This window comes from Notamacropus eugenii, chromosome 3 (assembly GCF_028372415.1).
Source record: "Notamacropus eugenii isolate mMacEug1 chromosome 3, mMacEug1.pri_v2, whole genome shotgun sequence".
NCBI classification, from domain to species: Eukaryota; Metazoa; Chordata; class Mammalia; order Diprotodontia; family Macropodidae; genus Notamacropus; species Notamacropus eugenii.
The window spans coordinates 186,776,544-186,794,226 of record NC_092874.1 but is presented as its reverse complement, the minus strand read 5'-3'; the positions used below and the strand labels follow the sequence as shown (position 1 = coordinate 186,794,226).

The 17,683-nt window shown below is 38.2% G+C and overlaps 1 long non-coding RNA gene across 1 annotated transcript; it reads right to left on the bottom strand.

Moving 5' to 3' along the window:
- Positions 1–630: 630 nt before the first annotated feature.
- LOC140533626 (uncharacterized) lies at positions 631–17,242 on the bottom strand. The gene is made up of 4 exons (XR_011977013.1): positions 16,571–17,242; positions 4,500–4,521; positions 1,824–1,859; positions 631–873 (listed from the first exon to the last, which is right to left on the bottom strand). It is a non-coding gene; the product is annotated as an uncharacterized lncRNA (long non-coding RNA).
- Between the last annotated feature and the right edge of the window lie 441 nt (positions 17,243–17,683).

The following is a 17,683-nucleotide window of genomic DNA, read 5'->3' as shown; positions in this document are numbered from 1 at the left end:
AAATATCTATTGTAAAAGCCTACCTGTTTCTTTCTTATCATTTTTTTTTTGAGAACTTCCTAATGTTTAAATATATTATTCCCATGTTTTATAGTTAAAAAGCAAAACTAGCTATTTCAATTACATAATATTAAAAAGCCTTTCAGTGAATAAAATCAATATAGCCAAAATTAGAACAATATGGAGAATATTGCAGGGGGGAGGGGGAGAGGAATCATAGTATCAAATATCTCTAGTAAAGTCTAGTAAAGGCAAAATATGTAAGGACTGATACCACTCTATAAGAATAAGAGCCATTTCTCAAAAAATAAATTACCAAAAGGGTATGAATAGGTAGTTTTCTAAACAAGAAATGTAAACTGTCAACAACCATGCAGAAAAAGTACAGAGAAATGCAAATTAAAACAACTCTGAGCTCTTAGCTCACACCCATCATGACAGTAAAAAGCTAAAATATATCAAAAGGACTATGTATAAAAAGAGATGTATACTTGTACAAATATGGGGAAGATGTGGACTGATTAAACAATTCTGAAAATCATTTGGAATTATATGAAAAAAGTTACTAAAATATTCAGTTTTTTTGGTCAAGCAATTCATTACAGGATTTGTATCCCAAAGAGGGTTATAAATATGCATAGCAACCCTATTCAGGGATAGGGGCTGGACTTGTGGTTTCATTTTTAAAGTCATTTGGTAGATAAAGAAACTCCTTCTATCCATACGTGTTACCATGTTGTCAGTCACAGTTTTCTGAGAGAGTGGCCTAAAGCATTGAGAAGTTAAGTTATTTACTTAGGGTCACACAGCCAATATGTTCCTGGCTCTGAAGCAGACTCTCCACCTTCTGCTCCATGTGTCCTCACATTCTATCTGTAATTGCAAAAAAACTAGAAATAAAGTATACACCCCAAGATTAGAGCATACATGAAAAAACTGTGGCATTTGATGTTTTGAATGTAGTAGAACATTATTGGATATTATTAATATTAATATGTTAATATTGTTGGATGATGATTACAGATGATTCAAAGAAACGTAGGAAGACTTGCATGAACTGAGGCAGAGTGAAGAAAGCAGAATCAAAAGAAAATAAAGACAATTACCACAATAATGGAAGTGAAGACAACGCTTAAAGGGAATAGATATAAGGTCAAATGCAGTAGATAGTGCCAGTTCCAATTTTAGGGAGGTGAGGGTTGGAAGCCTTCAGTGGACAGATCCTTAGGGGATCTCCTAACTCCAGTGGACAACTACAGTGTGAATCTGCTTCCATAGATACCTTGACTAGTTTATAATCTAAAAGAGTTATCTAGGGCACTGAGAGGCTTAGTAATTTGCTTATAGTCAAACACCTGGTATATATCAGAAATATTACTTTAATCCAAGTCTTTCTGACTCCAAAGCAAGCCCACTAACCACTATGCCAAGGCTCCCTTCCAAATTAATAAAGTAATTACAGTTATCATTCCATTCTGTTAACAAATGGCAAACTCTGTCTGGAAAGTTACAAACTGTTGTCATTGCTTTTTTTAGATAGTTTTGCTCGATTTTTATGGGAAGACACTGTGGGTGGTTTTCTTCTCAGTCTCAGAATCATTGATCTAAGGTAGGAAGCAACCTCACAGGTCATGTACTCCATTCCCCTTGTTTTGCAGATGAGAAAACTTAGTGGGAAGTGACTAATGAATCAAAAACTAAATGTATCTATACAAAAGTTTTAATTTAAAGACATTTATTGGGGCAGCTAAGTGGCACGATGGATAGAGCACCAGCCATGGAGTCAGGAGGACCTGAGTTCAAATCTACCTTTAGACACTTACTAGTTTTGTGACGCTGGGCAAATCACTCAACCCCGACTGCCTCAAAAAGAGAGAGAGAGAAATATATGTTAAGATACGAAAGACAATAGATGAGAGAAGTTATTGACATCTTTTAGTCACTGTTTTCAGTACTTACAACATTGTAATTTTTTTCTAGTTATTAGGCATCCTTCCTTCTTTCACACATCTTGAGACAGATGTCTTAACACATTCAAACTTATGTTCCTTCATAGAGAACTTCTCTGAATATGTTCAGTCCAGCTGTCCTTATCTATTTTTTCTTTCATGCCATTTTTACTTCTTCATTCAATGCAACAAGGACAATAATATTGAGTTCAAATGTGATGACTCCACAGGCAATATCGAAAAGATAGTTACAGTTTGTTCTAAAAATCTTACCAAATCTTTTCCATTTCTCATTGGTTCAGTGTTGTTCTTCTAGTTACATCATTAAATGCTCTCAAGATAGTCTGATTTAATTGTCTTATGCCAACCTTTCTTTAAAGTCATTTTTGCTTCTATGGTTATGCACTATTTTATGAGGCAATGTTTCTCATTGCTTCGCCCTATCCTCCATTTTCAAACGAATTTATATTCAGAACTAGTGCTGTCCTTGGTTTTCATATCGCTGGGCTTAGCGAAAAGAGATTATGTTTGATCCCTGAGGCATTTCGCAGGCTCCTTTGGCCCTCTCATTGTAGTGATTGTTTTACATCAATTAAACTACCATTGAAAATGATGATGGGCTGTATTTGTATGTTTCTTTCTGCATTTCTCATTTCCTTCAATCATTTTTTTCATTAAATAGATTTGGATCAGATTAATAAAATCATCCTCTTTACTATCTTGACGCTAGGTTTGAACCATCTCATTCTCCTTTAATCCCTTAATTATCTCACACATTCTCAGGCTGAAAAATGTTTTAGTTTGTCAGAAAACTCCTGATGATTACTTTTAAAAGGGTAGATGTCATTGATTTCAGAAGAAACAAGGTTCTCTTAGAATTCCATGAGAAGAGGAGCAGTACTATGGGTTCCCTTCAAGGGATTTTTAAAAAATATTTGTCATCTTGCCATTTTTTCCATTTTAGTAGCTCCCTAAATATGGTTCTCTAGACCCAAAGGTGCTCCAGGAGGAACAAAATTTAACCAAAAAAATGCAAAGATGGGATGTGCTTATGTCAGTGAGGTTACCAGCCAGCAGAGGGAGAAAAGAGAAGTACTACATGATATTTGCACAGTGGCATGCAATTAAAAGTATTTAATCTGTAGAAGGTGCATAGTTAGATTTAATGAAGTCTTTGGGTGGGGACAGAGAATGTTATTGCATTGTTTTTTCCTTTATAAAAAGTGGCTCATATATAGGCATATAAATAAAATAAATTTTTTAAAGTAGTAATTGTAATCTTAGTAGAAATTTGGAGATATGTTTCTTGTCTCTAGAAGAAAGAGTAAGACAAGAAAATCTTCAGAATCACTGGGGGAAAAAAATCACTAGATACTAGATGAATTAGGTAAAAGAGGGATTTTTTTATTTGTTTGTTTGTTTTTATAATTTGAAGAATCAACAAACCAGGATTTGTTCAGAACAAGTGAGAGAGCAGAAACTAACCAAACTGTCATTTCTTATAGCTGAAGCTGGAAGAGCAATAATAGATTTCCAGCTAATTTAATTTAATTTTAACCCTCTTTAAAATAAAGACATCTTTTGCCAAAAATAGGAACTAACTCAGCGTTCCCAGAACACATGTAGACTGGTTGAAAAATGCTTCTGCCATGTCAGAAAATTAATGTGAATAAAAGCCGCTGAAATATTAGCCTAGGTTAATGTGATCCATGTCTTTTTTCTGAGAACTACAGAAGAGTTTCAAAACAAGTATCTTGTGACACCAACAAGTTCAGGCTGCATTATTGCAGCTTTCCAAAAGAAGTAAATAAGGTAGAGTGTTTGCTTTGCTGTGATAGAACTCTGAATTCTGGAATACTTAATTGAGTGAGTTTCATCCTATTCTGCTGGCCTGTTTATTATCTCTAAACCTAAAAGTTCTTGGAATTGGTTTCTCCTACTGATGTTTCTAGGTAACATAAAGGGTTACAGGGAATGATGTCATTTTATGTTTTATTTGTTTAATTGCCTATTGTGCAGCCAAATGTACCAGCAGCCTGTGTACTCATTTGAACTCCTTTTACTCCAGGGCTCAGGTTTTAGATTTCTCTTCCTCTTTTCTTTCCATTTGGTAAGGCCATTCCCATATGCTCAAGGGGATAAGTCTTTCTAAATCTCCCTGAACATAATATGTACATTAGGCTAATTGTCCTATGGAGATGGAAGCTGCCGGCCATTAGAGTTGCCAGTAATTTCAACGCAAGAATCAATCTAAGTAGAAATCAATATGTCCAGGAAGGAAGGGTAGGCAGAAGCCAGTATAGGGCTCAGAGAACTCTAGTGGCAAAGGCTAAGTGGGAATTGTGAAATAACTGCATTATTTAGCTGTCTCTATGTGAAATAGGATGAAAATGAGAATAGAACAGATGACATAAATAATAAATGCAAGGAAAAATTGTACAGTAACAAGAGCATTGTAAAGAAAAACAACTTTGAAAGACTTAAGAATCCTGATCAATACAATAAGCAACTGCCAATTCCAGAAGAAAAATAATGAAGCATGCTACTTACCTACTGAGTAAGGGGTGATGACCTAAAGGTGAAGAATGAGACATACACTTTTAGACATGGAAAATATATGGATTTGTTTCACTTGACTATGCTTAATTGGCAACAATGATTTTTTTTCTTTTTTTTTAATTGGAAGGAAGTGGCAGCTAGCAATAGTGTTGCCAACACAAGGGAAAAAACAAAGAAAAAAGTCCACTGAAGTATTTTTTTTAAATACGCAGAAAAGAACAGATGGATGTGAAGGAAAAACAGACAAGCAGGACAGCTTAGAAAGTAACATGCTGAATTTATTATGTATTACTTTTTAAAAGCAAACTGTTTATGTTTGAGATTTACAGTTTCACAAACTTCTGTTCCCATCTTTTGGTTCACACTTTTGTTCACACTATTTTTTATTTCCATGCTGTATATGGAAAATCCCCTTTTTTATATTTCTGTTCAGAATTTTTAAGTGATCTTAAAAATAATAATAATAAATTCCAGAAACTTGTACTCCCCAATACTTAAATCAAAGTTATAAGATAAATTTTCTATTGATAGATTTTTACACAAGTTCCCAAAGCAACATGATTCCTTCATTGTTTTCTCCTCTATTGTTTTCTATTTCTTTGATTTCTATTGTTGTTTTAGTTAAATTCTCTGCCAATGGTTCTTGCACTTCCTCAAAGCCAAACTCATCTTTCCTCAAGGATAAAGACTCACTTGGAGTTGCAACCTGGCTGCTAGTTTTTAAAGACCAGTCCCCACAGGCGTTTTTGTCCTTAAATTCTCATTCTAATTCTGTTCATTAGTCCTTCTCTTTTAATGTACATGGCTCTTTTTATTGTGTTGTTACCTATTCAACTCCATGCAATTCGGAGGACCGGATTTGGCTAATTGCTCTATTTTGTTGTCCAAAGGATGTGTACATTTGTCAAAGCAATTGAAGCTCTTTCTCTGGACCAAGGAAAATGTCTCCCTTACCATAAATTTCTAGAAAAGTTTTATGTCAGATAAAAACAACACAAAAGGAAACTGAAGTTGGAGGTTGGGAAGAGGAAAGAGGTTGTGGGTGTGCTTTGCTCAATTATCCAACTGACTGATAATTACTAGAACATGGCTATATATACATATATGTACGTACATACATATATGTGTGTATATGTACATGTATATGCATACAGCACAAAATATAAATCATATGGGTGACATCTGCTGTGGTATAGAAAGAGACACAGATAATACATAGAATGTGTGTGTGTGTGTGTGTATAAATTGGTTGCAAAAAGCATGAAGGAAGGAAGGTGGTAGAGGGCAGGAAGAACACAATGGGTGGGAGAAATGCACTAACAACTCTGAGGTAAGGAAGAGTCTTATGTAAGAGGTAACATTTGAGCTGAGCCTTGAAAAGAAGTAGGATTCCAAAATGCCAAAGTGGAGAGGTAGAGTATTCCAGCAAGAGGGACAGCCTTGGGTAAAGGCCTTGAGGTAGGAGATAGACTGTGGTATATGGGGAACAGCAAGTAAGTCAGTTTGTTTAGAACATTGAATGCATGAGGAAGAATAAATAATACAAAGTAAGTCTAGATATGAAGGTTGGAGTAATATTTTCAAGTACTTTAAATACCAAACAGAAGAATGGGTATTTTATCCTAGAGACAATAGGGGGCCACTCATTGGAATGTCCAGAGTAGTGAGGTGATCTGAGCTTCAGGCATGTCATTTGGGCAGCAATGGGTATGAATGATGGATGGGAAAGGAGAGAAACTGGAATCAAAGGCTATTGTAATAATACAAAAAAGAAGTAACAGAGCCTGAAGGTATCTAATAGATATATGAATAGAAAGAAAAAAATGCATACAAAAGACATTCTTGAGGTAGAATGGCCAAGAATAGTTGATTAATTGGCTATTGGAGGAAGGTATGGGTACGGGATACTGAAGAATTGAGGAAGACTCCAAGACTGCAAACTTTGGTGAAAAGAAGAATAATGGTGTTTCTGGCAAAAAATAAAGGAGCTTTATAAAAGGGGGGGGGGAATTGAGAAAACAAGTTCGGCTATGAGTGAAATCAGGTTAAGTGAAGACCCCCTCAGGCATGAATTCCCCAAAACCCTCACCCTTCCTGCCAAAGCTAAAATAACTAAGTATCCCCCTTAGGCAAATAAAATGCTCCAGGATGGAGGAGAACCACCAAAGACCTGGTCATGTGACCTGGTGTACCCTTCCCCTTCACCACCCCTTATGCCAGCCACATCAGCAATGTTCCCTTAAGTTCCATATTTGATAACAAAAACCTTCATTGGTGAGCAAAGATCCTTTACATGTTCTTTGTCTCTAGGGTAGATTCCCACACTTAGACTATATACCTGGATTCCCAGCCAATGGGAAGAGAGGCTAGTGGGCTTCCACATTAGGGACTATATAATGTTGTACTCTGCTCTGCTCAGGTGCACTCCCTTGCTGGCACCACCCATGGTCTCATGGGAAGTGCCCTTTCTCATGAGATTGTAATAAATTCCTTTTTGCCTTCTACCTTGAGAAGCCTCTGAGTTTAATTTGAGTAAGGGTCACTGAATCCCACACAGTTTGGGGGCTTGTCCCAGGATTGTTACTCTTCCTGAAGGGTCTCTCAGACCATTAACAGGGACCAGGTGCCAACCGAGGTTTCCTCGGAAGTCCTTAGAATTGGTATTCGAGATCCAACTCCAATCGGGTAACCACCTGAAGAGAGGAAGTCGGAGGAGGCAAAAAGGAAAATAAAGAGACTCTAGAGCAAAGGCAGGACTGATTAACTGAGCCAGGAAGACCAGCCAGAATATTGGTCATGTGAGTTGTGCACACACAACACAGGAAAGCAAGATCTTGTGAGCTTGAGCAGATAACTCAGACATGATCAGGTGACTGGTGAAGAAAGGGTTGGTTGTAAATTCCACCACCTCCTCCAGACTTCTCATAACAAGATCCAGTGAGCTTTTTTGGTGGCAAGATCTCGTGAGCCATGGGAAAGGAACAATTAAAGGTGGCTGGTCCCAAAAATTCATTTCCAGACATTCCAGAGGATAGCCCCTTGGGAAATAGACTTAGTAATTGTGATAAAACACCAAAATATAAAGGGAATGATAAGAAGAAAATGATTAAGTATTGTTGTTTTGTTTGGGCAGGGATCCTGCTGGGAGAAAATATCAATTATTGGCCAAGGTAAGGGTCCTCAGACTGGGTGTGCCAGCAGTTAAATCTGATGGTGAATGCCAAAAAGCCTCTTAACAAGGAAGAAAGCTCTTATGCAGACCTATGGCTGCCAGAGGCAGGTCAATTTGTGATAAACTGTTTGACTTGATCTGTTCCATGAATGACGTTAATAGAGAGTTTGAAAACTTTTTGAAAGTTGCTAAAGAGAAAAAAAATCTTTCTTTCTGCATTCTTAACAGCTGGCCACATTTTTGAATGTGAAAAGAAAGATAAGGGAAAATAAACCTCAGGCAGTCTGGAGGGAAAAGTTGAGTTTTGATTTGATGAGATCTCAAAGCTAAAATCTGTACTTTAGGTTTGAATTGGGTCAATGTATCTGATACCAGACAGTGTGTTTAAAACTGCAAGTTCACTTTGGAATTTAAGTGATTTCTTTTGGAGGCGTTAACTCTCTCCAGATTCTGAAGGATGAAGACAAGGAAGGTGAGTATAGAGATTCCTCAGGTACCTGCCTGAATTTTGTGCTAACCTAAGGAGAGTAGGTGGGATTTCAACTCTTTCTAGAGTCTGAAATTCCCAAGGCAGAAGGATATGGATGAGAAAGCAGCATCCATATGTGTGCCTAGACTATGTGATCAGGGGAGGTTGTCCCCGCCCCCTCCCAGTCTGAGTTAATTGGGAAAGCTCCTGGTCTGGTGGACCTGGGGCGGCAGGTGAACTGGAAAATGACTTTTCAACTCTTTAAGAAAGTAGAGTTTTAAAAAAAGGAGAGATTATGAGTTTATTTATAACTTACAAATTTTCTTTCAGTTGCAAGAGTTTAAAAAAAGAGGAGGGCTAAAATGTTTATTATTAGTGATTACAAATCCAGGTTTGATATGATTTCAAGTTAAAATCTGTCTTGAAGGAATAATAAGCAGCATCTGAGAATGCTTTTCCTATCAGGATTAAGCAGAAAAGATATTGTTATTTGGTATTTATGATTGTAAAGTGCTTAACATAAGGATGGGCATATGTTAGATGCAACACTACACAATTTTTAAATTTGGAGTTTGTAATATGCATAGATTGGGGTTTTAAAAGGATGTAATAGAAATTTGATAATTTGAAACTTATATTTGGTTATAAATAAGCAGTGAAAATGCTGATGTTTGCTATATAATGGTAGATTTAAGCTAGAAAAGGATTCCAGTGCAGACAGTTATAGTTAAGATGGGAAGAAACTGGATAATCTGAGTAATGGGATTGAGAGACTTGGAAAGATGAATAAGGTTTGAATACTTCTGGATAAGTCATTTTCAGATGGCTTTAGTAAGGAGTGAGGGTGTGAGGAAATATTTTAAGAAGATAGAAAAATCATGTAACTTGATTTAATAGGTAATAGTTCAATCAAATTTGAGATGACTCTATCTGATCAGGGTGATAGAGTGTGCCCACATGGTGATAAGGAGATGAAATACTGTGCAAAGTGATGTAGAAATGCATTCAGCTGAATGAGTAATGGCTCATTTAAGTTTTAAGTAAACTTTAATAATTTATATTAGGAATTGCATTGTTAAATTAATGATGAATTGGTTAAAAAAGCTGTTATGAGTTCTGTGTAAGAGTTTCTATGTTGTAGAATTCCTATTGAAAAAATGAGAATCCTTTAAAAATATATATATGTATTTTTATATATGGGTGTGATTTTCAACCCTGATCTATCTAAGGATGTATTAAGTATGTTAAAAGTTTATTTCTGCTGTTAAGAAGGAAATTTTAACCAAAATTGTTTTTGCTGGGCGGAGCCAAGATGGTAGAGTAGAAAGACGCACATACACATAGCTCCGAACCCACAACCCATAGAACATCTGTAAAAAGGAACTCACGGCGAATTCTGGAGCAGTAGAGGCCACAGAACAGTGGAGCGAAGGAGATTTCTGTTCCAGAGGGACCTGCAAACTTCTGGCAAAAGGTTCTTCGCGCGGCGAACTGGGCGCCAGGACTGGGAGCCGAGCACAGGCGCGGCACCGAGAGGAGCAGATCCCAGTGGGCTTCAGGGATGGGATCTCCAGCGGCCGCATGGGTCCCTCTACCCACAGGTGACAGGGGTCAGTGAGAGGGTCTCTTTGGAATGTCAAGAGGGGAGTGGGGTGCCCCCATAACTCAGGCTCCCTCGGGAGGCAGCAGCTGAGGCAGCGGCAGACCAGGGCTCCCCTGCCTGCTTGGGGATCCATTGTTGAAGGTCTCTGCATAAACTCCCGGAGGGAACTGAGCCCGAGAGGCTGCCCTGCCCCCACCTGAGCACCTGAACTTAATCTCACACTGAATAGCAGCCCCACCCCCGTGGAAGCCCTGAGGCTGGGAAGCAGCATTTGAATCTCAGACCCCAAACGCTGGCTGGGAGGATCAGGAGGCGAGGTGGGTGTGAGCAAAATTGTTTTTGCTAAGAAATCAAGCATTTACAAAAGTATGTTTGTAAAAGGAAGCTTAGGAACAAATATGCAAAGGCCTTGGTTTTAGATCTTGTAATTTTTGTCAGTTAGGTTCATGAAGGTTTTGTGATAAATTGTCAACTGTTCTTAAAAGAGAAAGATATTTGTTGTATGAAGAAATGTTTTGTAAAACTTTTTTATGATTTTTGAAAGGTCTACCTACCAAATTTATGTGCATAAGCTAATTTGTTATAATAACTTCAGGTTTTAAGTGGGGTTGGAAGATAAGGGACAAGATAAGGGAGACCAAGAATTTTATGACTCCAGGAAGCTCTGTGATAATTTTAAGATAAAATCCTCTTGGTCCCATCCCCCTTTCCTTTTGAAGTCCATTACTGAAAGACTTCTTAAGATCTAATCTGAACCGGAGATGCTCAGAGAAGGATGTTAACTCTTTCTATTGTGGAAGGAGGGGAGTGGTGCCAACCCCACCCAGGGGCTGAAGAATCTAAAATGATCACCCAAGTGATGTGACCCTTCACTTTGTTAAAGTTGTAATCTCTTATGTAAAGTGCAAACTGCTTGTATGTGAACCTTGCTATCTAATGGAATCCTTCTGCCTCAGTTTCCCCATTGTGTTCCTTTGAAAAGGAATGTTTTCCCAGTTGACTATTTCTAAGTCTGATCATAAGGTGGTGATAATATCTAATTAGGTCCTTGCTTTTCATATAGAAAGACATGCAAGCTACTTAAGATTTGCTTCGAAAGAAGTTCCTTAGCCAATGTGAAGTCATAGTCACATCTGAAACTGATTATTAGAGCTTGCTACTTTAAGATTTTATGGGACTATTAACTGACTGTTCTTCTGAGTCTAACTACAGGTATGAATAGCAAGAAAGGTAGTCTGAGCCATTGATCCATGATGCCAGTGAGCCTGTGAGATGCTGATATGAACTGCAAAAAGGTGACTCATGGGAAACTTGGGAGAAAGACTGTTCAGTCTGGACTGAGGTAGGATTCTCCTGACTCAGTTTCCCCACTGACACCTGGCACACTTTAAACCTGGCTGAATACCAGTTGACAATCTGCTCCTGCCTAGAATTAACCTGATGTTAGGGAGATATTGTTTACCTGCAATGTTCCTACTCTTAGTGGAAATTTCTTGTAATTAAAAGTTTTGTACATTTAATACCAGCTGTATTAAATAATAGATTTTTGGTAGGGGAACATCTGAAGTTAAGTCTAAAATTAAGCTATTAGGCTTAGGACTTTAGACCAACAACCATAAGTTTGGGTCCTTTAATTCTTAGTAATAGTGTGGAGACAATCAGATCAAGGGCTTGTGAGGTTAACATACATAGTTATTATTTTGTCTCTGTTAAATGTTAAAAGGAAAATGGTTTGTGGTCTGTACTATAAATGCTTTAAAAGAAGCATCACATGAGCAGAAGTAGGGATTGTTTTATGATGTGATATGTACTGTGTTAAAAATGATTATTTATTATATTTATGTAAGTACTGGAGCCTGTAATTGACTCCTTCGTGAAATCTCATCTTCCTGATGGGGGAAATGAATAGTGAACTAATGTAAGATGTAAATACTGGGTTCTAATGTGGATTTTATAAATATGACAATTGACCAAAGTTGCAATTTTGATTTTGTAAGAGTGATAAGAGTATAAAGCTTAGGAATGGTCATCTAAAATTGTATCAAGGTCAGTTTTGTAGGAGAGTGGACATCTGGATTTCTACAGGAAGATTAAGGGAAGAAGATGCTGATGCTGACATGCTGTGCTGAAGACGGCTTGAATGAGCATCCAGACCAGAAAACTGCATCGGATGATGTTCCTCTCCAGACTGCTATATGAGATGGAATCTCTGAATGGATAATTCATTGATCGACCTTTGTATTTTGAATCTCTGTATTTGTACTTAGGAAAGGGGCCTGCCCTCTTGTAATTTGTCAATGAGTTGATCAACTTTCCTCCCTGCCCATATTCATATTAAGAGGAGATAGATGAAGGGAAGAATCCATAGGGGAAGGAATGTGAGGAGGTATTTATTGCATTTAGGTGTGGAAACAGGAATTTTAATAAAGAGAAAAAGGGAGTTTGTGGGAAGTACTCCACTTGTATGAAAATAGATGACAATGGAAAGGCAGTAAAAGAAATGACTAGGAATATTAGAAAATTGGCTTACATTCCAGTTCAGACTTGGACATCACCATTTAACACTTCTTGGTGGACCTGGTTTTGGAGATAGCTGGTGGAAACAGCTATTATGGTTTGGGCTCATTGACATCAGTGGAGTTATACTCCTCCCAATTTGTCTCCCTTGCATGATACAATTAATAACCAGATTAGTACAAAATTCCCTTTCAAAGATGATTAGGCCGGAAACTAAAGCTGAAGTGTTGGTTAGACTCATGGTCCTAAAGAGCCAAAGCTGGACACTAATCAAAGATAGTGGATAAGAAAATAGGGAGGATGATTTAGCAGAGGCAGTCTTCCGAGAGTGGTGTGAGGGGTCTTCAGAGGGACAAAAATAGGAGGAAGGATTGAGTGAAATCAAGTTAAGTGAAGACCCTTCAGGCGTGAATTCCCCAAAACCCTCACCCTTCCTGCCAAAGCTAAAATAACTAAGTATCCCCCTTAGGCAAATAAAATGCTCCAGGATGAAGGAGAACCACCAAAGACCTGGTCATGTGACCTGGTGTACCCTTCCCCTTCACCACCCCTTATACCAGCCACATCAGCATTGTTCCCTTAAGTTCCATATTTGGAACTATCTATCTATCTATCTATCTATCTATCTATCTATCTATCTATCTATCTATCTATATTTGGTAACAAAAACCCTCATTGGTGAGCAAAGATCCTTTCCATGTTCTTTGTCTCTAGGGTAGATTCCCACGCTTACGCTGTACTCCTGGATTCCCAGCCAATGGGAAGAGAGGCTAGTGGGCTTCCACATTAGGGACTATATAATGTTGTACTCTGCTCTGCTCAGGTGTAGTCCCTTGCTGGCACCACCCATGGTCTTGTGGGAAGTGTCCCTTCTCATGAGATTGTAATAAATTCCTTTATGCCTTCTACCTTGAGAAGCCTCTGAGTTTAATTTGAATAAGGATCACTGAATCCCACACAGTTATAAGAATACTGAATTTGAGATGTCTATGGGACATCCAAATTGACTGGTTCAGCAGGCAGTTGGTAATGTAGATGTGGCACTTAAAAGAGTATTGAGGTCTGAATATGTAGATTCACCTATGTATATTTGCCTGATATAGGATTTCATTCACATGTGAAACACGTAGGAACTTGCTCTCTTTACCAATGAGGATGAGCACCTTCTCTGCAATTTAAAGAGGGTACTGAAAAGTTTTGATTTGCCTGAGATCACAACCAGTATTTGTCAGGGGCAGGACTTGACCTAAGGTCTTCCTTGACACTGAAGTCCACTACTCATCTACTGCCACTCTGGCTCTCAGTCATGTACAGAGAGAGGCTGATAAGATCATCAAAAATGAGAGTATAGAGATTTAAGGGAAGGGTGCCCAGAACAGAGCCCTGGGGTACACCCACTCCTATGGTGTAGGACATAAATGAAGATTCAGAAAGGATCCTGAAAAGGAGAAGTCAAACAGGTAAGAGGAAAAACAAGAGAGCAGCGTCATGAAATTCAAGGAGAAGGCACTATCCAGGAAGAAGAAGTAGTCAACAGTGTTAAATGCTGTAGATAGGCCAAGAAGGCCTGAGAAAAGTCCATTAGATTTATCAACTAAGAGATTGTTTGTAACCCTGAGAGAAAAATTCCAGTCTAGGATAGTGGAAAGTGAGGAAATGGTAGACAGAATTATGGATGACTTTTTCTACCAGTTTCTCTATAAATGGGAGAAAAATAGATATGATAGTTTTAGGGTACAATAGAGCTAAGAAGAAGATTTTTAAGGATGAGAGAAGCCTGTATGCATTTGTAAACAATGTGAAAGGTGCAACTTGGTAAGGAGAGATTGAAAACAAGAGAGGATTGAAAGTTCCAAAAGAATATTAGGGGCACCAGTAGAGTGATTGACCTTGTCAAGGAGAAGGACTAACTCTTCCTTAGTGACTCAAGCAGTGGAGAGAAAAGGAGATAATGTATGTATATAAATCTTGTTCCATGTGTGGAATAGGAGAGACTAGAGAAGTAACAGCATATAGCCTCAGTAAAGTGACATGCAAGATCCTCTGCTAAGTAGGAGAGGGAGAAATGGTGTAGGAGAAGAAGCATGATCAAATCAATCAGGGAAGAAGAATTAAAGGAAGAAGAGTCCAGTAGAGAGTAAGCAATATAAATATGGAGCAAACCCAATAAGTATGGAAGTATAAATTTCTTCATTAGCTTCCAATAGAACATGGGTAGGAACAGAGAAAACAGGTCATGGGAATAACACAAACTTCAGCCTGGCAAAGTGTTATAGGTCAGTGGGGCAATTTAAGGGAGGATGTTACATACTTAAAATGGTTAACTGTAGATTCAAAACTATATGTTAGAAACGAAAGTGAAGACTGAAGATGAGTGATATACTGGGAAAATAAGAAGTGGGGTATCCATAAGTGAAAATGAGAATAAACAATAAATTTTGAAGGATCAAGGTAAGGAAAGAAGCAAAGATAAGAGGTTCTGATTACAGAGAGAAATTTCAAAATCCTGTATCATGGTAGCACAAGGATGAGCGGTTTTGAGATGGCCATGGGTGGCAGAATTGGAGGTACTGGAGGAAACTGATAAATGATGAAGCAAAAATATTTGAGAGGACACTAATAGATATGAGACAAGGAAAGTCCCTGAGTATGAGGGAAGGAAAACAATGAGCCAAGTACTTACTGATCTCTTTAAGAAAAGAATGGCCTGAACATTGTATGATGATTAACTATGACTGACTTAGCTCTGCTCAGCAATACAATGATCCCAGACAATTCCAAAAGACTTATGATGGAAAATGCTAACCAAGTCCAGAAAAAGAACTATGGAATCTGAATGGAAATTGAAACATACTATTTTCACTTTTTTTGTTTTTTTCTTTCTCATGGTTTTTCCCTTTTGTTCTGATTCTTCTTTCACAACATGACTAATGTGAAAATATGTTTAACATGATTGTTCATGTATAACCTATATCAAATTGCTTGCCATCTTGGGGATGGGGGATGGAAAGAGGGGGAAGGAGAAAAATTTGGAACTCAAAAGTTTACAAACTGAATGTTGAATTACACATAACTGGAAAAAATAGAATGCTATTAAAGAGAAAAAAAGGAAAGAAGGAAGGAAGGAAGGAAGGAAGGAAGGAAGGAAGGAAGGAAGGAAGGAAGGAAGGAAGGAAGGAAGGAAGGAAGGAAGGAAGGAAGGAGGGAAGGATGGGAGGAGGGAGGGAAGGAGGGAAGAAGGGAAGAAAGAAAGAAAGAAAAGAAAGAAAGGAAGGAAGGGAGGAAGGAAGGAAGGAAGGAAGGAAGGAAGGAAGGAAGGAAGGAAGGAAGGAAGGAAGGAAGAAAGAAAGAAAGAAAGAAAGAAAGAAAGAAAGAAAGAAAGAAAGAAAGAAAGAAAGAAAGAAAGAAAGAAAGAAAGAAAGAAAGAAAGAAAGGAAGGAAGAAAGAAAGAAAGAAAAGAATCCCCTGGAAGCTTAGTCCTTAAGTGTGACAAAGATCTGGATAGGGCATGTAGGACAAGTTCTATTTAAACCTCTCACTGCTTGGGTGCAGGTGGGGTGTCTGGGGTAATAATCTTATTCATGCAAAGTCAGCTTGAGTTCTCATTATATTGCTATAGCATTACAGAAAGAACTGGAATTTTTTAATTAGTCAATATGTTTAACCAGACAGAGTAGAAAGGTAAATAAAATAACAAAGAAAAAGATCCCTATTCACAGATAGGTATCATCTCTAAAGGATGGAGGAAATTATCTTTCCTAGGCTGTCAGATTAGGTAGAGAACCAAATCATTCTGTATCTCCTCTCAGTTTCCATTACTGCCATGGAGATCTCCTGAAGCTACTTATTTGCAGATATTCACCTCACTGGCTCCAGTCATCAGCCTTCTACTGGGAGTCTTGGATTCAGGGTCACCATGGAAGATGCATCCAAATGAGTTTTCTTCTCATTCTACCTGCAACTTAGCTTCTGTTTCTACCAGATCTTGTATTCTGGCTATCTTCTTTAAAATTTCTTGACTGCATCTCAAAAAACTCCCCACCAAAGTGAGCCCTTGCCCTATGACACCATTTCTCTACACTCAAACATACATTCTCTTGGAAATGGAGTCTAAGAAAACTATGCTTTCTGGTACCAAGATATCAAGAGAGTTTTTGCTCTCTGGTTCCAAAACAGCAAGAGAATTAATATCCTAAGGACTTTTTCTCTTTGACATGCAAACTAAGGAACCTCAAACAATAGCGTTGATGATGGTGTTGGAAGGGTCTGGAATGGTGGGAAAAGACAAGAAATATGCTTACTCTTTGGAAGAGGGATGCTGGAGTAGAATAAGGAACCAACCACTGAATCCAGTCCTTATGAGCATGTGCAGAGTGTCACTGATTCAATTTCCCAATTGGAAGAGGCTGGGGAAGACTCTTGATTGGTTGTATCTGAAAATCTGGAAGGGGGAACCAGAAATCATTCAAAAGATATTAGTTGGCCTAGTTCTTTTTGGTTTGGCTTCTTTTTTGTCAGCTGACCTCTTCCTGGAAAAGAATATTCTGTAAGGTGAGAGGCCCACTCAGGCTGACATGTGACCTTATGATCAAAGCCTCAGTTCTTTGACTCAGCATTTGTTCTTTCATTTTAAGTGAAGGAGATTGCTCTAGAGCCTGTGATTTTGTATATTTCCAAAGATCAGGAAAATGAGCCAACCAACATCCAAAAGTCAGGAGTCAAGGCCATACCAGCTTTGTAGTTATCCCAACACTGATGCCTAGATGAACACCCTTCAGGAATCCAGCCCGCTAGAAACCATGAATTCATTTGGCATCAATGCTTCTTTGGATGTGAACTTGGTGGGTGCAATGCTTTGTAGAAACTACTTTGAGACTAATCCCACTCTTCGCAGAGACTGAGATGGTATGGAAGAAAGTGTGCTCTCACGGTGTTGGGGGTGAAATATTTAAATTTCTGTTCTTGCTATATTTTTGAAGTCATATCCCTTTGTAAAAATTAATAGATGTTAGGTAGTTAAATTGAGCTAGGGGACTAGCCACTGATGGCTAACAGCAGGGAAATCAACCTGGAATAGGGCTTGAGCAGATAGCATTAGAGAAGACACCTCAGGGATACCCCTAGACTCTTAGGGAGGAGAAGTAGCCAGCCTTGTCCTAGGAGAATGAGGCCAAAGAAATACTCGCTACAGGCAAATGGAGGGATAGTAAATAATGAAGATAAACTATGGGATTCATTGTCTTCTGGGGGAAAGCAGGATTACATGAGTGCAAGGAGATGAAGAATATTCAGAAGAACAGGTCCAAAATAAAGTGATGTTTTTAAACCACAGAATATGAGGTTTCCAATGATCATATCAAAAAGGAAGCCAAAAGCAGCATAGTGACTACAATTAGTAGAACTAATGAATGTAG